Source organism: Sarcophilus harrisii, chromosome 6 (assembly GCF_902635505.1).
Source record: "Sarcophilus harrisii chromosome 6, mSarHar1.11, whole genome shotgun sequence".
In the NCBI taxonomy this organism is placed as follows: Eukaryota; Metazoa; Chordata; class Mammalia; order Dasyuromorphia; family Dasyuridae; genus Sarcophilus; species Sarcophilus harrisii.
The window spans coordinates 201028592-201056034 of NC_045431.1; the positions used below are offsets into that span (position 1 = coordinate 201028592).

Here is a 27443-nt window from a genome sequence, read left to right on the forward strand (position 1 = left end):
TTCAAAAAGCATTGTCTATTTGGGCTATTACCCCAAGTTTCAAAGAGAAATCAACATTTGAAATGGGTCTTGAAGGATATGACAGTTTGAATAATTGGAAAGGAAGAGAATAGGAATTCTAATCAATAGAAAGTGAGGTGCTTCAATAAGTGGGAATGGGGCATAAAAATATCAAGAATAGGATATGAGAAAGTTAATTGGTGATGGTGGGCCATCCAGAGAAGTAACTGGAGATCAAGTCAGAGACATGAATTTTTACCAGAATAGAAAGGGCTTTGAATGTCAGGCTTGGGAGTCTGGCCTTGATCTGGTGGGCAGTCCAGAATCATTGCAGGATATAAAGCACAGGGATGACATGATGAGAGCCTTGTTTCGAGAATATTAATCTGACAGGCATGTCTAGGAGGGATTGAAGATGGAGGAGGGAGAGACTACCTGCGTAGACGTGAGATAACAGGCTATTGTAGTTAGCAGGAGGTAATAACGCCTATTGGGTGGTAGCAGTCAAAACTAGAAAGCAATAACAAGTATGAAACATTACAAAGGGGAAAATCAAAGGGGTTTTAGGGTTGCTGAATAGCGGGTGTGAGATGTGAGTCAAAGATCACTGAAAAGGCCTGGGGGTGCCTTCATTTTAGAGAGGGGGAATATAAGTGATCAGGGCTAGGCGGGTAGGGAAGAAAGGGGCAATAAGAGGGGAGGGAATTAATCAGCCCGGGCGAAGGACAGCAGCAGCCCCGAGTGGAGCCGGGAAGGACGAAGGGAGGGAAGTTTGAGGGAGCAAATGGGACTACGACCTAGGATATTCAGACCATCTCGCCCCTCCTGCTGCGAGAGGGGGAGATCGCAGACTCACAGAATGTCAGAACGCTTCTCGGGTGTGAGAGGGAAGAGGGGGACAACCACAATGGAGCCGGTTCTTCCTAAAACTCCAAGACGCAGACCCGACGACCACATGGACGAAGAGGACAGACGGAGTGACGGGCCCAGGTGACCTTGGGAGGAAGCCTCCTCCGGGAAGCCCCCCCGGCTGAGGGGGCGACGGACCCGGAGAGGGGCCAGGTCGGGGAGGAGGGTGGAGGGCGGCCCCGAGGGGTCCGGGGCTCCTGGCCCAGGCGGCCGGTTTACCTCGCGTTGCCGTAGCAACCGGACAGCAAGCAGGAGGCCGGGCCGGGACCTCTGCAGGCTAGACCGGAGAGGGGGGAAGAGGCCCAGTGGTCACTCACCCTAAGACTGCCAGGGAGCGGGTACCGGGACTGCCGGGCAGGGCGGGCTGGCGGGCCGGAGGCCGGGCACTCTGGGCTCCCGGAACTGGACCGGCCCCCACAAGAAACTTTTCGCCCTGAGGCTGCTCGGTGGAGAAGACTGGGGCCGCGCGGGGACGGAGCGGACGCGAGGGGCTCGGAGCGCGAGACTTGGGCGCACGAGAGCATCGGCGCGCCGAGGGCAGGCCGGGACTGGGATGCCGGCCGCCACTGCAAAGGGCCGGCCGGGACGGGGAGCGGCTGGGACTGAGGACCGGCCCGGACAGAGGGCCGACCGGGGTGAGGGAGCCGGCCGGAGCGGGCTCGGGGAAGGACCGCCACCGCCCAGGCCGAGGAAAAAAAGCGAGCCGGTTCATTTGATTTTGTTTTACCAATTTACTAATTATTTAACACTTTGGGGGAATGTGTCTTTCTGAGACGGGGGCGTCAACAATGGCATCTTTTGATTGATTGGGCTTATTCGAGAATTATTCAACAATTTACTTAAATACTTGCTAGGATTTGCATTTTAGTGAATATTAACTATTTCAGTTACTTTATCTTTTTTCAATATAACTTGGTTTGTGTTTTGTTTTCTTAAATGGAAACTCAAGGAAGCCACCTGCCCCTTGAATTCTGTGCTGAATGATGTCCATGGTAAGTATAGGTTCCCCTGTTTTATGTCTTGCCTGATATTAATGATCTGACCCATGAATAAGCTTATCTCTGATGTTATATTTTTCAAGGACATTTTTAGGAATGTTGTTCCCTATCCCCCCCCCCAAAAAAAAATCAAGATCTAATATGAATGTATAATCAGGGCTACCAGTCAAGCCTGGAATGGTTGGGGTTTTGTTTTTGGAGGAGGGAGAGGTTATATAGATAATGAATATACAAAAATACACGTATATATACATTTTATGTATAATATCTTCTTATATGTATACATGTTGTTTTCCATGATAAAATGTATCTCCAGTTCTTCCCCTACTGCCTGTCATGGACTCAAATGGATTTATAATCGCATCAATTCAAGCTACTCTCTAATTCAGATTAGCACCATTCCATGCCCATCCATCCTGTGCAATACTTGCCTCCCAATATGTGGACCTCACAAGAGGGACCTTCCTCTGACTTCTCTAATCTTTCAATTGCTGCTGTTCAGAGTTTCTCATTGCTTATATGTTGCCACCTATTGATAACTATCACGTCTCTCCCTAACCCTATGGATGGTACCCTTTTAAAATTCTTCATTAAGTAATTATATTTCGTGTCTTGCTGCCATATGTTGAGTACATGGTACATAATAAGCACTTAATAAATACTCTATCTTGCAATACTGGTGGACTGTTAATATTAAAACGATAAGCCTCTGCTTTCATAAGAAACTTGAAGTGTCTAAAAGATCTTTGCAGCTTCCTGAAAACAACACAGCTGGCTCTTCTCCACCTGTTCAAATCTGCCTGATCCTTACCTGGCGGCCATCTCGCCACTTTCTGTGCCACAGAGACATGCTGATGAGTAAGTTCTAGAAAACATCCATATAAATACCTGTTAACATCTGAAGAAAAATATTCATCCACTTGGCTTCTCCTGTGTGGATAGACTGCCAAATCCCTTTGAGTCGTTATAGATCTCTTTCAGGAGCTTGAGGTATTCAGCCCATTGTCATCTACAAATGAGAATCTGGGAGGAATTTTTTTTTTCAATTAGCTCCTTGATCACAAAGGCAAATTATTGGTTCTTTCCCTTCTGCCTTCAAACATACCCAAATTTCTCTTATCCTAAAAACAAATAGGGGGCAGCTAGGTGGTACAGTGGATAGAGCACCAGCCTTGAAGTCAGGAGGACCTGAGTTCAAAAGTGACCTCATACTTAACACTTCCTAGCTGTGTGACCCTGGACAAGTCACTTAATCCAATCCCAATTGCCTCAGCAAAATATAAATTAAATAAATAACAAGAACAAAAACCACTTTTAGGGCACCCTACCATTCCCTTCTCATCCATTCTCATCTCCTCCCTTTCTCATTCAAACTCCTAGGGGAAAAAAAAAATTCTAATATATCCTGATTCCACTTCCTTTCCTCTTATTCACTCATCAACTCTTTATTGTCTACCTTCCAATATCATCACTCACCTGAAACCTCTCTCCAAAGCAACCAAAGATTTCTTAGTTACCAAACCTGGTGATCTTGACTCAGTTCTCATTCTCTTTTTTACTTTTTCTGCTCCATTTGAAACCACCCTCTCCACTAGCATACTTTCTGTGATCTCAGTTTCATGACACTATTCTTTACTGATTCTCCCTCTACCAACCTGACCACTCCTCAATCACCTTTGAGCAAGTGGCATTATCATGCCTCCTAATTGTGAGTGTTCCTAAGGCCCAGTTCTGGTCCCTCTCCCTCCCTCTCTCTCTGCATTCTTTTGGTAATCTCAATAACTCTGAAAGGTCTAATGATCATCTCTATACTTGATTCCAGAAATCTTTTTCTCAAGTTCTTGTACCTGGGCAGACCTTCAGTCATACATCACCAGATACCTATTAGATATTTCAAACTATATTTCCAGAGATATCTCAAATTCAATATATTCAAAACAGTGCTCATTCTCTTTTCCCCAAAACCCACCTTTCTTCTAAAATCCCATTTCTATTGAATGTACCACTATTCTTCCAATTTCCCAAATTCATAACTCAAGCATTGTCCTTAACCACTTCCTCACCTCTTCACCCTACATATCTTCTCAGCTATCAGAGTCTTTCCTTTCTACCTTTATAATATCTGTCACATTTGCCCTTTCTTTCTTCTCATACAGTCACCACTTTAGTTAATCTTTTATCACTTCTCTTTCAGACTACCTCCTTACCTCAATTCTCTCTCTACTCCTATCCATCCTTCACACAGTGAATGTTTTTAAGTACAGATGCCAGCATGTCACTCCCCTGCTCAATAAACTAAATTAACTTCCTATTGCCCAGATGACAAAATATTAACTCTTCCCTTTAGCTTTTAAAATCCTTTACAGCCTAGTCCTATTGTTAGTCTTATTTCTACTACTTCACTAAACACATCTGGAATTTTGATGGTAGAGTCCAAGTATGATAGCATGCTTTCTTCCATGGTGAAAAGAATTTAATAGAATCTTTGAAGAAATTTTTTCCATTATGCATCATCTGTGTAATAAGAGATTTGGACAAGATGATCATTAAAGTATCTGCTAGTTGTAAATGCCAGAGAACCAGTAGTCTGCTTACCTTAGGCCAATGCATAATCATGTTAGTCTCCTTGGTTCAGTTTCATCAGGAAACAACTTGGCAAGCAACAGTTTAAGTATGCAACTAATTAAAACTTCATTATTACAATGTTGTTCCTTGGTGTATCCTCCACTGCTCCATCATGACATTGAGGTTATCATTGCCTCTCAAAGACAGTACCAGTGGACCACAAGCTTTGGCATATCCTACTTGGAACAGTAAAGAATTCAAGTACAATCTCAGAAATGGACTGTGTTATAATGGGAAAAACACTGAATTTGGATTCAGAGACATTTCATTTGGATACTGATCCTGTCACTTGTTATCTGTGCCTAGACAAACCATTTAACCTCTTTCAGACCTTGGTTTCCTTATCTGTAAAATAGATCTAGATGATCTCGGAGGCCTCTAAAGTCTGTTCTAGCTCTGACTACATGATTCAATAATTATGTGTTTGTCCTCTGAAGCCAGCCTAGCTAAATCTAAAGAGGTAAATCACCAGAGAGGTGGACACTCAAGCTTTGAATTTATACCAATACTAGAAAAACATTTCAACTAACTAATCACATTAAAAAGAAAAACATCCTTACCCACACAATTATATTGATAAAGTTAAATAAGTTGATAAAATGCAAGACTGATTTTTGTTAAAAAAAAAAAAATCCTACACAGCAGAGGCATCAATGATTTAAAAAAAAAAAACAACACAATTTTAAAAATATCTCCTAAAATTAAAGGCTAGCATTTTATTAATTAAGGAAATGCTAGAATAATTCCCAATAAATATAGGGGGAAAAGAAAAATGCACTCTTTTCCCATTGTTATTTGACAGACTTCTAAAAATGCTAGCAATAATAAAACAAGAGAAAGAAATTAAAGGCATAAAGACAGGCAAAAAGGAGATAAATCTTTATTTTCTGTTATATGGTTTACTTAGAAAATTCTAGGAAAGCAACACAAAATTATTGGAGATAATACACAAAAAAACAGCAATTTCATATTGCAATAATAAAATTTTAAAAAAACATAGAAAAGGAAATACCATTTAAAATAACTAGAAAAAAAAATTTTAAAGTCTGTTACAAAGCCAAGATAAGATGCTTCTACAAGCAAATTCTATCAAATATCAAATCAAAATTTAATTCCAATATTGTACAAACTGCTTACAAAAGAAGCAACCCTAGCAAATTCCTGCTATGATAAAAATACCATTTTGATTTTAAACCAGGAAAATCACAACAACAAAAAAAAACTATAAAGCAAAGTCTCTAATACCATTGACATAAAAAAAAATATTAGTAAAGAAATTACAGCATCAAAAGTGTACGATAAGAAGATTGGATTTATATTAGGAATATAGGATTGGCTCATTATTTCAAAAGAAATTAAATATAATAGATCATATTAACAATATAAATAGTTTAAATATATCAATAAATTGAGAAAATATGAAAAAGCTTAGGAATAATGTACCTTTCCTTAATATAAGTAGCACCTATTTAAAAACCAAGAGTAAGTATTATATATAATGATGATAAAGGCTTCTCCAATAAGATCAGAGGTAAATCAAAAATGTCTATTATTGCTACGATTATTTTATATAGTGTTAGAGATGCTATTTATGGCAATAACACAAGAACAAGAATTTGAGGACATAAACATAGGCAAAGAGGAAACAAAATTACAATTGGGTCCTGATTAGTGCGAATAATGAATTCCCTGAAATGACTGCATTATTTAAATTTATAATGCTTATTTCATTGGGCTGGAATCAATTACCATATTTTACATAATTAAAATTCTTAAGTAGCATAAATTTGAATACATGTGACCACTTCAGGGAATTCATTATTAGCAGTAATTGGGAGCTATTGCAGATTATATGATGTTTTACTTGGAAAACCCTAGAGAGTCAACTAAAAAAAAATAATGAAAATAATTAACAAGTTCAGGAAAATTACAGGATAATAAAGTCACTATTAATAACAATCAACTTAATAAATCATCAGCATTTCCAAATATTACTTGCCTCTATAGGAATATATTAAAAATTCCATTTAAAATAACTATACAATCTATAAAATACTTAGGAAACTACTTATCAATACACACATAAGAATTATATGAATCAACTACAAAATATTCTTTACAGAAATAGACATACCTAAATAATTGATAAAAGCTTAGTTTTCATGGGTAAGTTGAGCCAGTATTATAAAAAGACAATACTATCTTAATTAAGATGCTTTTTCAGTGCCATATCTACTGAAATCACTAAAGGATTTTTATAGAGCTGGAAAAAGCAGAAACAAAATTCATCAGGAGGGAATGACAATCCAAGGATCTCAAGAGAAATAATGAAAAATAGTGGGAAGAAAGGATGGCTAGCAGGGTTAAATTTCAAACTATATTACAAAACAGAAGTCATGGAAACATCTCAGTAATGCTTAAAAAATAGATTAATCAGTGGCAGAAAGTAAGCACAAAATACACAAAAATGGAATTTTCCTAGTTTGAATTTCCTAGTGTTTACTAAACCCAACCTTATTTACTGAGGTAAAAGATTCATTATTAACAAACATTAGGAAAACTGGAAAGCAGTCTGCCAGAAATTAGGTATAGACCTTCATCTCACACTGCTGTATACCAAAATAAGCTTCATATTGATACATATGTTAGATATAAAAAGTTATATCATGGACAAATTACAGGGATAAGGAATAACTTACCTTTTTGATCTATGCATAGGGAAGATTTCATGTCTAAATGGAGATGTAGATTATTACAAAAAAATGTAAGATAATTTGCCTCACATAAAATTTTAAAGTTTTTTTTTTTAACAAACAAAAAATGCATTAAAACTAAAAGGGAAACAATTAACTATAAAAAAGCATTTGCAGTTGTGAAAGTATAGGAAAGTACAGGCAGTATTGATTTTAAAAAAATCTAAATGATCAATAGACAAGAAAAAAAAATGTTCCAAATAACTAACAATTGGAGAAATATAGATTGAAGCACCTCTGAGGTGCCACTGAACATCCATGATTATTGTTGGAGGGACTGCAGAAATACAGAAACATTATCACTGTTGGTGGAGCTATTCTATAAGAAAATTTTTAACTATAGCCACTAAACTGCATACATTTTGATTCATTACTACTACTAGGTTTATATCTCTACAGAAATTAAAGAACAAGGAACAATTGCACATACATATACAAAAATATTTATAGCACCTCTTTTTGTTATAGCGAAGCACTGGAAACTAAGAAAGCATCCACCAACTGGAGAATAACCAAACAAATTATAATGTGTGAATATAATGGTATACTATTACACTATTAAAAAAAAAGATGGAGATAGCTTCAGAGAAACTTAGGAAGACTTCTATAAACTGATATATAGTAAAGTCAACTTTAGAACAATGTGAATCATTTAGACAACAAAAACAAGCAAACAAAAAAAAAAGCATAAAGACAACCTTGAAAAGCTTAATAATTCTGATCAACACAGTGACCCACCATGTTTACAGAAAACTAATAATAAAGCATGTTTCTTACATCCTAACAAGAATTTGTTTTTCTTGATTAGGATTTAGTTTTTCTTCTTTTTTTAATGAGAGCAAGGTGAAAAGAAGATAAAATAGGTGCTTGATATTTTTTATGAAATAAAAATTACATATGTCTGTGTGAGTCAATCAATATCTGCATAAATATAATTACAAAGTGCCTCTTAAAAAAATAAAGTAAAGAATACCTTGTATTCCTAGAAGAGTATTCAGTACTCATGACTGGACTATGACAATAAAATAAAAATGACAAATTTTTAACCATAGTTAATTTACAGATTTGGAGCTATCACAAACTAACAAAAGAGATATTTTATGGGAGACAAAATATAAAATTCATTTGAAGAAGTAAAAGTTCTAGAGTAACAGTTCTTGAAGTATATTCTAGAGATCACTGAGGGTCCTGAGGATCCTTTCAGGGGATCCATGAGGCCAAAACTATCTTCATAATAAAAAAAAAGTTTTAATTTCTAATTGACAAATATTAATATATTGTTCACATACACAAAAGTTCTTTGGGGTAGTTTTTAATATTTTTTAAAAATGTAATATAGCATTCCACATCCAAAAATGTTTAAGAACCATCTATCTAAATTATCAAGAGAAATAATGAAAAATGTAGAAATGAAGGAGAAATAGTACTTCCAACCCTCAAATTATATTAATAGACCAATAAGTATCAAAAAAAAAAATTTGGTACTGGTTAAAAAAAAATAGAAAAGACAAATGGAATAGACCAAAGAAAAATCAGAAATGATTGAACTCAGTAGTCTATTGTTCAATAACTTGAAGACAAATTACCTTAAAAAGAACTTCTTATTTTAAGAGAATTTCTGGGGAAACTGGAAAGCAGTTTGAAAGAAATTAGATTTTGGCCAATATTTACAATATATGCCACAATTAAGGTGAAATGCATCTGTGATCTGAATGTCACACCTGAAATATCACACTATTAGAAAGCAGAAAAGAAGGAAATCATAGTCCTTTTTTACAGATACATGTATGGATGAATTCTTAACCAAACAATATAACAACTGGAATTGATCATTTTGAAAACATAAAATTGAAAAACACATCCATGAACAAAAGTAATGAAACTGGATATAAAGGGAAGCAATTAATCAGATATGGGACAGGGAGGACTCCTTGTACTAAATATTTCTGATGAGAGTCTAACATGCAAGATTTATTAGCCAATTAGCAGAAAACCAAAAGTCATTCTCTAATAGATAAATGATCAAAGAAACAAACATTTCTCCAAAATAATTACAAATCCTGGCCCTAAAGTGAGGAGAATCTGAATTCAAATCTGGCCTTAGACATTTAACACTTCCTGTCTGTGTGAAGCTGAGCAAATCACTTAACCCCAATTACCTCTCACAAAAATAATAAAATAAAATCATAATTACAAACTATTAACAACCACATGAAGTAATAATCCAAATGAATGAAAATACAAATCCAAGTAAATTTGAGGTTTCAACTTATTTGACAAATTGACAAAGATCACAAGATATAAGAAATATTCAATGTTAGAGAAGTTGTAGAAAGATGTGAGGACATTAATTTACTACTGATATAGCTATGAAATGGCCTGACCATTCTGAAAAGCAATTTGAATTATGTGAAGAAAGTGATTAAAATGTCCACCATTATTGATCCAGAAATCCCACTACTAGATATAAACCCTTCCCAAGAACAGTTTTAAGATAAAAAAAGAAAGGCCTCCATAATATACCAAACTAATTGTAGCGGTACTTTTTGTACTAGCAAAAGACCAGAAACAAAGTAGATGCCTCCCAACTGGGGAATGGCCAAAAAAAGTGATATAAACACTATAGAACTTTGTGGTACCATAAGAAATGACTATGAATACAGAGAAATATGGAAAGATTTATATGAACTGCAAAGTAAATTAAGCACAATCTAGAAAACAATTTACAAAATGACTCTAACAATGTAAATGAAAGAAACAATGACAACAAAAAATTGAAATTGATGCTGCAAAATTATAATGATTAAGCGTGGCTCCAAAGAGAGATATGAAAAGATATTACCCCCTATCAAGGACACTAGGCAAAGAGAAGACATAACAGAAACATAGTAGAACACAGCAAATAACTTCAGACTTTTTCAATACATTGGTAAATTTTGTTGAACTTTTTTCCCTCTGGGAGATTATATCATGGGAAATGTAGGTGATATTAAAACAGAAGATAACCCCCCCCCCCAAATTTTTTTAAATCCTATGAAACATAGCCATAAAAAGCCATTTAAAATATGATAAAAATCATATACTTAAAATTCAAAATTAGCATAGCTGATAATAGAATAGCAATTCTGGAAATGTTAGCAATAAGAGAAAAATTAAAGTCATAAAGATAGGCAGAAAGGAGACAAAATTATTCTTCTTTATGGATAATATGATGGCGTGCTTAGAAAACCCTAGAGAATCAACAAAGAAGATCATTTGAATAATAATAGCAAGATACAAAACAAATCCACACCAAAAAATTTCTGGGTAGCAATTCCAAAACATAGGAATAAAAGTCCCTGTATTATCTTTCTATTTAAAAAAACCCTTTCTTGCTACATCATGGTATGGTAGTTACCATAGAATACCAAATTTTGAAGGAACTTCAAAGTGCATCTACTTTAATCTGTACCTATTTTATGGTTACTTCTACAACATCCCCAGCAAGTGACTTCAGTAAGGGAGTCCCTTTATCTTTAGATACATTTTTTAAATTTGGGGATAATTTTAATTGTTGGGAACTTTTTGTTTGTTTATTTTGTTTTACTATAAGCCTTCTTCTTGAGTCCAAGTTTAACATTCTGCCCAGCATTCTATCTAACCAGGATTCAAGTACTTGAGTTTAAATCTCTGTCATTTACTAGCTATGATACTTTAGACAAATTAGACTATCCTTCCTCACATCCTTCACTGCTGGTATAGTCAGAAGTCTTATCTGCTGAAGAAAAGACATGTTGAGTTACCGAAAGTATATTTGGAAGTTTTGAGTTTTCTTGCAAAACATTTAAGTATTAATGCTTCAATGTTTGTCCTACAATGGTAAGATGAGTCTGTTTTCTTTTCCCCCCAAGGTATTCATGTGTTCTCAGCCCAGATATATCAAATATCTATGAAATAATGGGCCGTAGTACCATGACCTTAAGACAATGTGAGGGTAAACCATTTAATCTATCCTGGATTACATTATTCTCATTCTTTTCCAATAATTGCTCCTGTGACCCAGAAAAAGTATTGTATGCTGTTTACTGAAATACTTAATGGTAACTTTTGTAGTCATGGCGTAATGTTTAATTGCTTAACAAAATAAAGTCTAATTGAAGTTTGTCAGTCGAGTAAAGCCTGATACTATTGTAAATATCTGACATAACTGAACACAATGTGCTCTGAAGTTTGCCGACTCTGCTTATAAAAAAATTGTCAAGTTTCTATCAAGAATTGGGCTTCAATTGTCTTTTAAGTTGGGCTACAGTTAGTTTAAACTGTAATAACACTGAATTCTCCTTGGTCATCAATAATTTTTAGAGAAAAAAGTATTGCACTTCATGAATAAGTGCCCCCAATTTAGCTTTTTTTGCAAGGTCAAATGTTCATGTATTTGATGCTCTTAACTTTGAGAATACCTTATGGACATAATGAGCATACCACTGCTTAGAATAAGAGTAGTTCACATTTGGATCAAGCTTTAAAAAAGCTTTGATATATTATCTCATTTGATCCTACTGTCTGTGTGACTTTGGACAAGGCATTTCCTAAGAGCAGCTCACATTACTATAGTGCTCTAAAGTTTATAAAGATCTTTCCTCACAACCCTGTAAAAGTATCAGTACACCATTTTGCATATGAAGAAATGGAAACTTATTTGTGAAGTGTAGTGATATATTGTTGGAGCACTACTACTAAATCACTACTACAAAAGAGATTTAAACCCAGGTCTTCTGATGTTGTACAAATCCACCACCTCCTAGTATACCACATTGCTTCTCATGTATACAGGTACATAAATAATATAATAAAAAGGAAATTTGTTTCTATAAAGACAATAATTGTTTTTAAAAAATGATCTGACAAATATTACATCAGAAATTTTAAAATGAACTTTCTTCTCTTTCTTTTTTATCCTTTGTTATAAAGAATGGTTCTCTGGATTCAGTTCAGTCATTTTTTAGTCATGTCTGACTCCTTCTGATCCCATTTAGGGTTTTCTTGGCAGAGATAGTAAGGTGGTTTGCCATTTCCTTTACCAGCTCATTTTACAGATGAGAAAAATGAGGCAAATATGGTTAAGTGACCTGCCCAGGATCATACAGCTAAGTCTCAGAGACCAGATTTGAATTCAGGAAGATGTCTTCCTCATTCCAGACCAGGCATATTATCCACTATACCAGCCAGCTGAACTTTGGTTCTCTGGATTAGGGGCAGATTTTGTTGTTGTTCAGTCATTTTAGTTGTGTCGGACTTTTCACGACCTCAGGGACTCTGTCCATGGGATTTTCTTGGTGAAGAAACTAGAGTGCTTTGTCATTTCTTCTCTAGTACCCAACAGTGGTTTGGCCAAAGTCACAGAGCTAAGAAATTTCTGAGGCTGGATCATTTACCTCTAGGTGATAAGAGATAAAAGGAGATATAATTAGAAATGAAGGTGATGTAAAAACCAAGATATCTCTCTCTTTTTTCAGAGTTGAGGGGATGGAGATGGTAATTGGGGTTTAGTGCCTTGCCCAAGGTCATACAGCTAGTAAGTGGCAAATCGCTGAGGTCATATTTGAACTTAGGGCTGGTGCTCTATCCACTACACCACCCAGCTGCCCCCAAGAAATCTCTTTTTAAAAATAGAATACATCTGATGGAAGTGGATTTCTTCAACAAAGACAAGATCTAACTTAGTTTCAATTGATCAAGGAGGGACAGAAGCAGATACACCCAAAGAAAGAACACTAGGAAATGAATGTAAACTGCTTGCATTTTTGTTCCTCTTCCCAGGTTATTTATACCTTCTAAATCCAATTCTCCTTGAGCAACAAGAAAACTGTTCGGTTCTGCACACATATATTATATCCAAGATCTACTGCAATCTATTTAACATGTATAGGACTGCTTGCCATCTTTGGGAAGAGGGCGGAGGGAGGGAGGGGAAAAATCGGAACAGAAGTGAGTGCAAGGGATAATGTTGTAAAAAATTACCCTGGCATAGGTTCTGTCAATAAAAAGTTATTAAAAAAAAAAAAAAAAGAAGATAATCTCAGTTGAATGTGACTGGTGTCTCTACTAATAAAAAACCTCCTTAGTTCTTACACAATAATAGCATCTGATATATATCATTGCTTATTTCACTGATGGAAAATTGGGGATGGGAGAAATATTACTTTTCTTTTGTTGAAACCTGAAAAATAAAAGAATGATTCACTATCAAAAAAAAAAAAAATAGAATACATCTGGAACTAACCCCTTCTCTCCAATTCAAACTCCAAGATTGGGTCCCCTGGAGGATGACTACCTCAGAAACAAGATACTTTTTGCATTCTCATTTCTAAAACTATTACTCACAAACTCCCACTAATGTGTTTACCTTTACTAATAAATAAATTACCATAATTAGCTTAAAATAAATGCACTCATTCAGATGACATAGCAGAAATGGTAATAATAAAAAACTCCCTCCATCAACCTAGGATATACTTTCCTATAAATACACACAACATCAATAGAAAAAACAAAAAAAACAAAAAAACAAATGTATGCACATTGAACAGCAGCAGGAAGGCATACATATGCCCAAAGCAGTTCTTGCCTCTGGCACTTCAGGACCCTTTGGCCCTTCTTCTCATCCTGCCCTAACCCTGGCCCTCCTAGGTCTTAAGAGAACTCCTGGAATCTACTCTTCTGCAGAGCTCAATTCCAACTTCATCTGGATGCTTTAGGTCTGCCTTCTGCTGAGCTAAGTTTTCCCTACCAGAAGTTGGGGAGGGGGAAGGAAGAGTGAACTCCTCCCTGATGTCTGAAAAGAAAGCATCAGAAGTCAAGCAATGCTCCTTTTACCAACCAGGCTCTCTAGGGAATGTAGGATCTGTTCATTCTCCCTCACTGGATCCACATACATATAATGGAGTGCCACTGTCTCCTGCCCCCTCTCTGCAATTTCTAGATTCTGTTAGACTATTCATGGCAATGATCTTCCTGCAGAACTCTAAATAGAAATAATCTGGAGACCACGTTGCTAGAAGAAAAATAATCTGCTCTTCTCTCCCCATAGGTAAATATGACAGTTTGCCTAAGATTCAGGTTCTAGAGTCCATTTTCTTAAACTATGATATATGACCCATACTATGTCTCATAACTGAATATGGAAGTTGTGAAATTATGATTTATCATATTAATGTTTGATTTGTATAACTATCTTATATACTATATAACCAGGAGCACATCAAAATTTCTTGGGTAAAATAAGGGGTTGCCAGTGGGAAAAGTTTAAGAAGCCCTGGACTATAGGAGAGATGAGGTTTTCCAGGTGAGCTGACATTTTCATTGTTTAAGATCTCATCTCCTGGGGAAGCAGTTTGAGCCTATAAAGAAGGCTTTTTTGGACCTAAGTATCTTTCCAATTGAGAATAAAAGCATCTGTGCAGTGAATCTGAATCGGGGAATGGGTAGAAAATTTCTTTGTTATGACCAATGCGAATTATGTATATATTACATTTCTGGCCAAGTTCCAGCTCTGATCAACTTCGCAGGATAAGAAAGAGAAGTGCCCATCACCACGCCTTTGGTGCAATTGTCCCAGAAAGTCCTTTTGAAGGGCTGAAGTTTCTGTCCTACCAAAGGGAGAAAGACTTGAAACCACGACTCTTTCTAGACCTTATATAAATGATTATTCTTCTTTCCAATAAATATTATTGATCAACTGACTGACCTTCCATTCTGAGAGAGTTTTCCCCAAACATATCCCTCTTTCTTGTTACTATAGAAGGCCCTACCAAAGTTCACAGGCTTGTATGATCCTGGACCTCACTTTTCACTCACCCTGCATATCTAACCAGTTGCCAAATCTTGTCATTTTTACCTCCAGAATACCTCTCACATCCATCCCCTTCTTTTTTATTCACACAGCTACCATCTTAACTAATAACCTTCACCGCCTTTCATCTGGATTATTGTCATTGTCTCATTAATGTCCCCCTTACATCTAGCTTCTTTCCTCTCCAATTTGTCCTCCACAAAGTTACCAAATTGATATTCTTAAGATCAAGTCTAACCATATTACTCTCTTATTCAAGAAATTTCACTAGGATTGACTTTAAAACATAATAAAAACTTGTTTGTCATTTAAATCTATCCTTATTCTGGTTCCAACCTTTTATTCCAAGCTAATTACATTAAGTCAACTTCATGTTTTCATTGTGCTGACCAGAATGACCTACTTACTATTCCTTATATATATTTCACTCTCCATCTTCATCTTCTTACACATGTTGCAAGTACCCTATACATGGATGATCCTTTTAGCAATCAGCTTAAAGAGCTCTCTCTCTCTCTCTCTCTTTCTCTCTCTCTCTCTCTCTCTCTCTTTCTTTCTCTCTCTCTCTCTTCTTTCCTCTCCTCTCCTTTCTTTTCTTCTTTCTCTCTGTTTCTCTCCCTCCATCCCCTTCTGCATCATTACATATTTATTTTGTATATATTTTGTATTTTATGTTTGCATTTTTTTATATATTTTGTATTACATATGAATGCTCCTTAATGGCAGGGACTGCTTTGGTTTTGAATCTATACCTCAATTGCTTGGGACAGTATCTAGCACAGAGAAAGAATTTAACAAATACTTGTTGAATTGAACTGAATTACCAGAAGTTACCCCAGCTAGGAAATATTAGAGGCAGGATTCAAACTTGATCTTCCTGAGTGCTGACCCAACAATACCTCTATTAGGCCATGATGTCTCTCAGTGCTGTCAGATTACATGAGTAGTTATAGAATTAACATACTTGTGTCACTCTAGCAAATAATTTCTTCCCAAAATAGCCCCCAGGAAGCATTTTTCTAGAAAAAGACAAGCATAGGCAGAATTGAGGGGCTTCCATTTCCCTCTCTGGGATATTAACAATAGAATTGCATCCCAGCAAGTATGAGTATAGAACAGCTCACTGCTCTTATTAAAAGAGTTTAAGCAGTATTAAATGCTACTTCTCTGTTTATGAAACAGGAAAATAAGTTAAATATAAACTCAGCAAACACGGTTGACATTAGTAGCTACAGAATTAATATAGTTGTGTTAATCTAACTAACAATTTCTTTCCTGAATAGCCCCCAGCATGTGTTTTTCTGAAGACGAGAGGTAATAAAACCACCCGGGGACCTCATCTCATAGCAACACTTGCTTCTGTAGAAGAGAAAGCACCTTGGGGCCTCCGGGACCTCCAATGTTTAGCATTAATAACTACATGCAAAAATAATGACTCCAGCTGCCGGCTCTCCCTGCACCATTCTCTGTGCTAGATATATGAGAGGATTTATTTCTGTGTACACAAGTATTTGAATGCGAGTGCTCCAACACCTTCCACAATCTCAACATGCAGCTGTTTGGATTCTTGAAAGGCGATAGATCATCAAATGTTAAAGCTTGGAAGGACCATCCAATCCAATGCCTTCATGTCACTAAGATCCCAAAAGAGAAAGGGGCTGGCCTAGGGGCCATAGCAAGCTAGTGAGTGGTAGAGACAAGACCTCATCCCCCAGGCCATTTCTCTTCTCCCTTGCTATTCCAGTAGATGTCTTGCTAACCTGTGCAAACTTAGATATAAATATCTCCCCAATTAATTAATGAGATTTCTAATTTCTCTGGAAAATGTGGGGAGATCACTTCAAGGACTTTCTTCTCATCCATTTATCAGTGTCTGGCAAAGTTTCTTTTCCCCCTAAGTTACTAGACGAAAGCTAATTCCATGTGGTGGGCAGATAACTAGACAAAGTTACTAGGAAAATAGAAAGCCAGAACTGGAAATACACTTTGAGATGATCTAGTCCAGTCAGCCAATCGATAACTGCTAAACTCTTATCATGTGTCTGTTGTTGTGCTAAGAACTGGATATTCAAAGAAAAAGAAAAAGACAATCCTTGCTTTCCAGAACTCCATGTAGAACCGGACCTCAACTTTATCATCTGTCAAAAGAGGGGAAGGAGACCAGATGAAATATAAGGGCCTCTTCCTCTCAGAGTCTCTACTTCTTTATCCAGGGCTCCTTCTACTGGTAAACAAATATATCCTAAATCAGACTACGCCTTAAGTAAACATGCAGGGAATAATCTCACAATCTTACATCTTAAAAGCACCTTGTATTCGAGCTTGTTTAGACATTTTTTTTTTTTTTTTTTTTTTTTTTTTTTTAGACTTCACTAACATTTATTTGAGGCACTACACAACAGGCCACATGAAGATGTAGCATGAACTGGGGCCCAACCCCCTAACCCTGGGAGGGAATAACCCAGGAAGAAGCGGGAGAATCACAGGTGTTGCAAGTAGGGGGATATCACACAAAGATAGCATGGGGGAGCGGGAACCCAGATATCCCGTTTGGATCTTGCAGCCCCTCACCCAAAAAAACAGCGCATTCTTGATGAATTATAGGTTGGATAGATGATCTTTAACACATGTTTTAAGGCTTAAAATTCTATGATTCTTTGACTCTCCGATAAGACAACACTAGGCAACACTAACCCCATTTTTTTAAATTAAAAAATCTAAGGAATAAATAATAAAAGAAGGATCAGGCCAGTTTAGATAATAACCCAATAGTAATATTAAATCTATTGCCTCTACACCCAGTCTTTCCTTTCCCAATCTACCTCCTCATCCCAACTTTCCTAAACTAAATCCATAGTAAATAATTTCAAAGATTTTCCCAAGCTCATCCCGTGTTGGTGCCTGAAAGAAAACCCTAGTGTATAATATGCCCTAGGTTTCAAATGGGGGAGAAGGTATGGATGGGGCAGGTAAGCAAACCAAGAACATGGGCCATTATCCACACTCTCTCATCTGATGTCCCCCCTCCAAATGAACCCCTATAATCACATCTCACTAGGGGGACTGTGTTCCAGTGGAAATAGCTTATTCCAAATAAGAATTTCAAATAGGATTTAGATTGAGGAGACATGGCTTCAGGCTCCAGCTCTGCTAATATTGGATTTTGAATTGGAAGAGACTTTACTTTTGCAGATCTTTAGCTCCAGGGAAAGGACATGGCTTGTCTGAGATCACATAGATAGCAAGTAACAAAGTCAGAATTTGAACCTGGGTCTCAGGACCCCGAAGCCAGAGTCCTTCACACAATAGCACATTTCCTGTTACTTTCTATGTGACTGCAGGAAATACTGTGGCTATCATGATCTCAGTTTCCTTATCTATAAAATGGAGCTAATAGCTCTTCTCAGCAATGCAACGATCCAAGACAATTCCAATGACTCCTGATGGAGTCCGAATACGGATCAAAGCAGAATATTTTCATTTTTTGCTTTTATTTCTTTCTCATAACTTTTCCTTTTTGTTCTCAGTCTTCTTTCACAACATGACTAGTGTGAAATAGGGTTGACATGATTGTAGGTGTTTAGCCTATATCAGATTGCTTGCTGTCTTGGGAAGAGAGGAAAGAGAGGGCAAGGGAGAAAAATTTGGAGCTCAAAATCTTACAAAAATGAATGTTAAAAACTATTTTTAAATGTAATTGGAAAAAATATAATAATAAGTTTAAAATAGAGCTAATAATCCTTACACCATCTACCTCACAGAATTATAGTAAGACTTGGAGGAGATCACAGATATAAAACATCTTACAAACTATAAAGTAATAGACACAGGGGGTTGCAAAAGTTTTAGTGAAGTGTTAAGCTATAAAAGCTTCATAAAACTTTTGAAACACCCTATATGTAGAATATATGTGTATGTATCAGAGACAGAGACAGCTAGAGATAGAGAGCCACAGAAACAGAGAAAAAGAGAGACCCAGAAATATGAGAGACATAAATGAAGGAGAGAAACAGAGACATGGACAGGCAGAGACAGAGAGACACAGAAACAGAAAGAATGCAAGAGAGACTCAGAGATAACGAGAGGCAGAAATGAGAGAAAGACAGAGAGAGAGAGAGACAGAGACAGAGGGAGAAAGACACAGAAACAGAAAAAGGAAGGAGAAAGATAAAGATAGGAACAGAGAAATAGAGGGACAAAGAGAGACAGAAACACAGAGAGACATAGAGGAGATAGAGACAGAGACAGAGTTGAGAAAGACTGAGAGAGATAGAGATAGACAGAGAAAATACTTTAGCTACTATTACCAATGCCCTGAGTCTGCTAATCTTTTGTGTCACCTTAAACAAATCTCTTCTTCTGTGCTTTAGTTTACCCATCTGTAAAATGACATTGTTGACCAGGTGATTTCTCAGATCCTTTTCAGTTCTAATGTTCCATGATTGAATCTGTAACTTTTCTAAAATCAATGCAAGTAAAGGTGGGAACAACCCTCTTTGAGTTGATAAATAACAGGACATGAAAAAAAATGACGTGTAATTTTTAAGGCATTCCCACAGCTAGCTTACCTCTTTGTAGGTCCTTAGTTCAGTCTCAGTTTCTCTTCTGCTTGCCAGACTGAAAAACCCAGATTTTTCTTCGAGTCCCAATCTGCTTCTACCTACAAACTGACCTAAGTTCCTTGTCTACTCTAGCAGCACATCACTTCTGGTGCTTGTTTACTATTTCAACAGTTCAGGAACCTGTGATTTAGTCAGGCAAGCAACAAAAGGCATTTATAAAGTACCTACTATGTGCCAGGAATTATGCTAAGCACTAAGGATATAAAGAAAGACAAAAATTTTTCCTGTCCTCAAGAAGATTGCAGTTTTATGGGGAAACAGCAAGCAAATAAGTATGTACAAACAAGATGTATACAGGATAAATTGAAGGTAATCTTAGAGGGAAGACTCTATGAGAGTGATCAGGAAATGCTTCTTATAGGTGAGACATTAGCTAAGGAAACCAGGAAAACCAGGAGATGGAGATAGGAAGAGAATTCCAATCATGAGGGATAGTCACTAAAGAAGTAAGTATTAATTATTTGATTAATTAATTAATTAAGGTATAGGGCAGCTAGGTGGTATCATAATGTATAGAATGCCAAGCTTGGAATCAGAAAGATCCTTATTTATAATCTTTCAAATTAAACTTCATTAAGGAGCCAGATAGGTACCTTCTGTCTGGTAACTTGTCAACGAGTTACCATTTATATGTGCTATACTAGTCATAATACAGGCCTTTTGGGAACACAAAACTGTAGAAAAGTCCTGTAATGAGATGTCTTTGAAAAGAAACAAAACCAGTACAATGCACAGAATCTAGAATTAGGAAGTCTTGAGTTCAAATCCAGCTTCGGATATTTACTGGGATGCATATCCCTGAACAAGTAAAGTGGAATAATAATCCTAACTACTTCCCAGTGTTATTAAGAGATAATATTTGTAAAGTGCTTAGTACATGTGGTGCCCGGTACACAGTAGGTGCTGTATAAATGTTTATTCCCTATATACTAGAGAACTGACTCAAATTTATAAGAATGTAAGCCATTCTCCAGTTGATAAGTGGCCAAAGGATATGAATAGACAATTTTCAGATGAAGAAATTAAAACCATTTCTAGTCATAAGAAAAGGTGCTCTAAATCACTATTGATCAGAGAAATGCAAATTAAGATAATTCTGAGGTACCACCACACACTTCTCAGATTAGCTAAAATGACAGGAAAAGGTAATGATAAGCATTCCCTATATACACTGAAAAATTGAGCACACTCAAGTTTTAGATAAGATGTATTTTGGGGAGCAGGACAGCCTCTCTTCAGACACAATATATGTTAGTTGTCCATAGCAGCTGACAATTCTCCAATGAAATTATGAGAGAGGCTGAACCTGTATATTTTCCATAGGAACCCTCTGAAATGGCTGCCAATAAAGTCCCAACATCACAATTTTCCAGAATGTGGGAAACAAATGCCATCTATTCCAGTAAAAACAACTCAATCCCAGCCTAACAAACTCCAAAGAGCAGCTTGAGAGAGGGAAGCTAATTAAAGTTAATCATTATGGTGTTGAGTTCCTATTTCTGGACATATTGGGGCAGGGGCTGGATGAATAATCACCAGTGATTCTATAGAGGGGATTCCTGCCCTGAGCAAGAAGTTGGATTAAATTACCCCTGAGGCCCCTTCCAGATCTGAAAGTCCACAAGTCTATAGTTCTAAACCAAACCCAATTAAAAAGGATTAGGTTGAGATAGAGGAATAAATCAGTTCCAAGTACACCCCACACAACAGAGTGACACAGAGGGAGGGGATACCCTGATCCAATTATTCACCTATTCAGCCAGTCAAAAAGCATGTATTAAGTACCTACTCTGTGCTAGGCACTGGGGCTACACAGAAAGGTAAACAATCCCTGTTTTCAAAGTGATCCATCTAATATAGAAACAACACCCATGTACAAATGAGCTCAACATTGCTTCAGTTAAGTGCCCACTATTTTCAGAATGATGATGTGGTTATTCTGAGTTACCAAAGGGATGGAGGAGGGGAGGTCCCTTGGGGAATTTGGTTGGAAAACCCAGAATTTGAACTAAAGTTACTAAGAGGAAACTGCAAAGTGCTCGGAGCAAGGACTTTAAGTAGCCTGCATCTCTTTAAAACATATATTTATCCTTGTTGATTAGCTCATTGAAATAAACTAATTCTCTAGATCTTGTGATAGATCTTTGAACTAGGTAAGTCTTAGAGTTAGGAGACCTGAATTTGTATTCTGGCTCCAAAATTCACTAGCTATATGGCCATAAATAGTTTTCTCGCTGATGAAATGGGAATAAGGATACTGCCTCTCCTACAGCCATATAATCCTACCTTCAGTCATTTTCTTGGAGCCTGGAACAGTTAAATGACTCACCCAATTTCATTCATATAAATAAAAAGGCAAAGAGGTGAACCCAAATTGTCCAAAACTCCAAAATTGTCCAAAACTCCAAATCCTATTTCTTCTTTCTGCTATTCATTGTTCCTATTCTCCAGAAAGAGAAATAGAGGGAGATTTCTGAAATACATGGTTGTTTTTTTTCTATACTATTAATCTTGGGTCCCAAACTGATAGTTCAAAACTTGCCTAAATGCTGAGCTCTCCTGCTTAGCTTTTACAAATAAAGATCTCTCCCAATGCCTGATCACAGCAGGAAGGTGAGCCTGAAGTGTCAAAGGCAATGTCAGGGGAGGGATTAGCCATGGTGGTCCTATCCATTGGGAGAAATCCTGTATTTGGGCTAGCAGAGAACCACTTAGTTGTCACCCAAGAACAAGCTTCATCAAATGCATAGAAGCTTAACAACAATTGTTCATTGGCTATGGATCGATGTTCTCAGCCGAAGAAAATCAAGATATGACTATTAAGGCTGGGAGGAATTGTCATAGTGGGAAGGAATAGCCACATAGAGAAATTCATGGTTCCTTATACTGACCATGTCATACTTCAACATGGCTGTGGACCATAAATAATTCTTCTTGGTCCCACTGGTCCCATTGATGTGATCTATTTCTCCATCAACGCTGATTGGAGGTCTTTCATGCTTTAGGTAGAAAACCTCTGTGACCAAAAAATGAATAATGATAATCACCCCCTGGAAGACAACCCTCAAGGGATGGTCATTCACTGTAATTATTGATGCTGGCTCTTAGACATTACCAAATGACCAGACTTACCAAATCTAATCCCAAAATCTTCCTGCATGGTACAACTTACTACAGTTTTGTTCCTCTGGGTTAGCCATTGAGAACCTAAGATTCCCTTCACATCATGACAGAGCAACCAAAGGGATTATAAAAACAATGCAATACAATGTTGGTAAAAAAAAAAAAAAAAAAAAAAAAGGCAGGGAGTACATCAGCAGCTAAATGACACAGACTCAAGTCAGAAAGACCTGAGGTTAAATGTGGTCTTTCAGTTTCCTCATCTGTAAAATGGGATAATAATAGCTCCTATCTCCCAGTTTAAAAAAAAATTGTTGTGAGGATCAAATTAAAATATTTATAAAATACTTAGTAGCTAGCATTTATATGGTGCTTTAAAGTTTGCTAAATTATTATATAATTTTAGATATTACATACATAATATACATTATTATATATCCATTGAACTATAAATCTGAGGGGTTGTTCAAAAAGGAGCACGACATCAGGGAGATGATTTAAGTGAGGGAGGACCATGCAAGGTCACCAACTTCCCTTTCTCTTCTGGAGCCAGCCAGGTACAGGAGCCAGATATAGATCAGGATGCCTGGAAATGTTCATGGATGTTTGTTTGTTTGACTAGATAAAAAGGCCATTTTTTGCCTTCCTTCTTTCTTAGCTATCCTTGATCACTGAATGGTTGCCTCAGTGAAAATGAGACCTGTTAAAGACCTTAGCATACATCTGGGAGTCCTGATGCTCATTGTTAACTAAGCATATAAAAGAAAGAGGAGAAAGGAATTGGCTCTTAAGAGAGGTAAGATATTTTCTGCTCTTCCAGTGTGTGACTTACTCCCATTTAGGAGACAGACTAGGATCTAGGAGAAGTGACAATTGTCAGGTAAAGAGGTAATCTTTTCTAGTTTGAGTAATTCCTTAGAAGCCCACTCTCTCTGCAGAGAATATAAGAATTCCAACTTTCTTGGCCTCTGAACCAAGTCTTAAAGGAAGAGTTAATGTAGTGTAGAAGACCCAAACCAGGGAAAGGAACATTGCCAAGACACCTGTCCCTTCATACTCTAGCTTCTTCTCTGGAAGGCTCGGATTACATCTACCACCTCTAGCAAGATACGTCACATTCTTGCTCATATTGTACTGGCCTTGGAGTCTGGAAGATGGGTTCAAATCCTTCTCCAGATACATCCTAGCTATGTGATCCTGGGAAAGTCATTGAAGCTTTTTGTGTCTCAGTTTCCTCATCAGGAGAAGGAGGAATGGAATGGATTCTTAAATCTCTTCCAGATCCAAATTTATAATCTTATGAATCTCTCCAAGTCTCTAACACTCCTAATTCAGGTAGAATCAATTAATCCATGACACACAGTTGAGATTAAAAAGAAAAACTTTTCTGGGAAATTAAGAAAGAAAGAAACACTAAGGCAAAAAGACACAAACATTTTCATTGGATCAGTTTGCTCAGGCATAGAAATGCTTTCCTATTGAGAGAAATTATTATTTCTCTCTTGCATTAATAGCCAATTATTGAATTAGGACTAAGGGTTTTTTCTTCCTTTCTATTTCCTCATTCAGAAACCAGTCCCTATAGGTTATTCAGCCAGACTTTGAAATGCAGGGCTGATAATGAGTTGAAATCTTGGGTGAAACTTGTCCAATTGAGAAAACTTAGATTTGATCAAAAGATAAAGAAATTCTAGTCTAGGTGAATTGGTGAATTCTAGCCCATTGTATTTTAGTCAGAAAGATGTGAGTGAAAGTGGATTTTCCTTTTTGTCTAGATTGCCCTAGACTGGGATGGGCTGAGAAGAGATAAGTGTCAGTGTCCAGGACTGATTGATCAGAGTCATCTTTCAGCCCTTCATTAGAATAAGCCTATCTCTCATTACAATATTCATTCTCTCATTTAATTGTTAACCAATCAGAGTTTATTGTTATCTGTCTAGGATAGTCACTCTTCCAAAAGCATATTCGCATTGAGGGGCCTCCACGAAGGCTTATGAGAAATGGTCAAATGACCATCTTTATTATTTGCGAGCCATAATTAATAAAGTGATTAATTAACTAGAAAATTATGTCTCTTGAACTTTTTTATATGCCATATTATGTAACTTTCATTTCCAGAATCACTTCCTTTCCTACCTGGGATTTTTTTCCTTACATGTCTTCCCTCATTAAATATAAATGGAAATGGTTTCCACTGATCTCTCCCCTGAAATCCCAAGATCTCTGCTTGCTAACATAAATATATCATTCACCTATACAAATGGACATGTAGTGATCTTAAATTCCAATTGAGCTTTCAAACATATTCCCTTCCTTTCACTCTGAGTTTATTCTCCCTTACCAGACCAAAGAAGGAGATTGTTCACAGCCTCTCCTTTCACTCCTTTCGCTTACCAGACAAGAAAGGGAAACTGGCTTTCTCTGAAGCATCATCTTGAGGCCAACAGCTGTACCTTATCATTGCATCTCTCCTACAGGTAAACATAAAAAGCCTGGCACAAATAATTTTTATTGAACCTTAAGAAGAGAAAGATATTTGCAAATGTCCAGCCAACCTAGTGCCAAGTTAGACAGATTACCAGCTCTTTTTCAGCTATTTGAAAAGCTTTTGTGAAGCCAATTCTAACTTTGTTCTGCTTTTCAGCTTTAAAAAAGTCCATTAAAAAATATGATTACTTCTCTGGGTTAGAATTCAAACAAAACAGGACCTTCTCCTCAACACACTCTATAATTGTAAACAGTTTGGTGGTATTATTCTATCTTATTATTCCAGTGTAACCTGAAGCCTTAGATGTAAATATCCTAAGAAACTTGAGAGGTTTTCACATTTTTTATTCTGGTATGAATAACCATGTTGAAAATAAATCTCACTAAAAATGTGTGTCTGCTTAATTATTTTAATCACAAAAATGAGACTATGAAGTCTAACATGTGGCTACTCTGGATTGAATGTGCTAGCAGATTTTGCTCCTTTTCTGTCCCTTGGCCCCTCCCCCCCAGAGGTCTACACAGTTAGACCAGTGCCTGGTTTATCTCTATATCCAGCAGATTATTGAGAGATAAAAGCCACTTCTGGGCCCAATAGCCAATTAAAGCCTGGGTTTTTGGTTGAGATTAGGGTCATCCTTCCTAATAAATAACCCCAACTCAATGGTAAAGTGTTTGAAAATCAAGCCCTATGTATATAAATAAAAGAAATTTGATATATTTTGCCTTAAAAAAGAGAAGCTCTAAGGAAAACATGGTATCTGTCTTCAAGTATTGGAAGACCCACCATTGGGAAAGAGAGATTCTACTGTGTCTGCTTGCTATTAGGGGGCAGAACAACGATCAGTTGGTCAGTGTGGTGGGAACAACACACTTCCTAAAAGGGAAATGAGCTGCTTTGGAAGGTAGCTGATAAACACTGGGGATGTTGCAGTGGGGATTCCTGAGTAGTAAATGCGTTAGAATAGAGGAACTCTGAAATTCTGTGACTCAGACATGGAAGATCGTCCAGCAGGATGGTGTAGGTTGCGTGAGCTCTTCACAAATGAACCTTCAGTTTCTTGTGGATGGTTCCATAGACATCCCTGGACTAAGAAATCCAGCACCCACTAGTTACCTAACAAAGCTCTTTCCCTATGCTTTTCTCCCTGGACAGCTCCAGATTAAGTCAAAATGAGGGTTAAGAGTACCACCTGCTGGTTCTGTGAACACACTGCAGCCTCAGAACTTCCTTTTTTAAGAATGCTTGAGGTGTCCGACCTTGGGGAAGAACAGTAGAGCTGATAATATAGAGCTGGACATTGCTGGGGTGGTGGGTGTGTGGGTATTGACCAAGAGTATTTGTACTTTGAAAAAAGAGACTGAAAGAATAATGCTTTACTCAAAAAACGCGATCCAATGTAGTGGATGTGGATTTTAATCTCTGTTTTATCTCTAACAACTTACTGGGTGACGCTGGGTAATAACTTAACCTCTGTGGATCTCAACTTCTTCATGTGTAAAATGAAAAAACTGAACTATCCCTGCAGCCTCTTCCATCTCCAAGTCTGTTGATCACTATCAGTGAAATTTCATACCACTCAAAAAATTCATGAGACCTGGAATCTGAAAATCAACTTAAATGGCAGGAGAAGAAAGCCTTCTCACGATGGTCAGGGCTGAAAAGGAGATCAGACCAAAGCTCACCTCCAAGAAAATGTACTGTGATTCAACAAACTTCATTAAAGAATCTGGGGGTTTTAGCCTGGAGGAGAAAAGACTCTGAGTCATGATCATCGTTTCCAAGTATTTGGAAAACTGTCAAATCTAAGAAGGATTGGATTTCTACTTGACCTCAAAGGATAGGACTGGAAAGAATGTGCAAAAGTTGCCAATGAGCAAATTTCAGCTTAAATTTCTTAATTTGAGCAGTCCAAAAAATTGACTGGGCTGCCTTAGGAAGTGATGTTTCCCATATTCGAATTCCATTTCAATGGAGGCTAAATGGTCATTTTTCAGGGGGATTTCTACCTAGCTACTACTTTCACTATATACTCTCTGGGGCCCCTTCTAGTCTAGAATTCTTGAGTCTAATACTTTGTATAGATCCTGTTATGTG

The 27443-nt window shown here is 37.0% G+C and overlaps 1 long non-coding RNA gene across 2 annotated transcripts; it reads left to right on the top strand.

The window, feature by feature from the left end:
• Positions 1-856: 856 nt before the first annotated feature.
• Positions 857-17461, top strand: LOC116420144. Of its 2 annotated transcripts, none has more exons than XR_004230417.1 (3): positions 857-990; positions 1859-1901; positions 16400-17461. It is a non-coding gene; the product is annotated as an uncharacterized LOC116420144 (long non-coding RNA). The 2 variants fall into 2 exon arrangements; XR_004230416.1 differs by lacking the exon at positions 857-990 and adding an exon at positions 1429-1544.
• The last annotated feature ends 9982 nt before the right edge of the window (positions 17462-27443 follow it).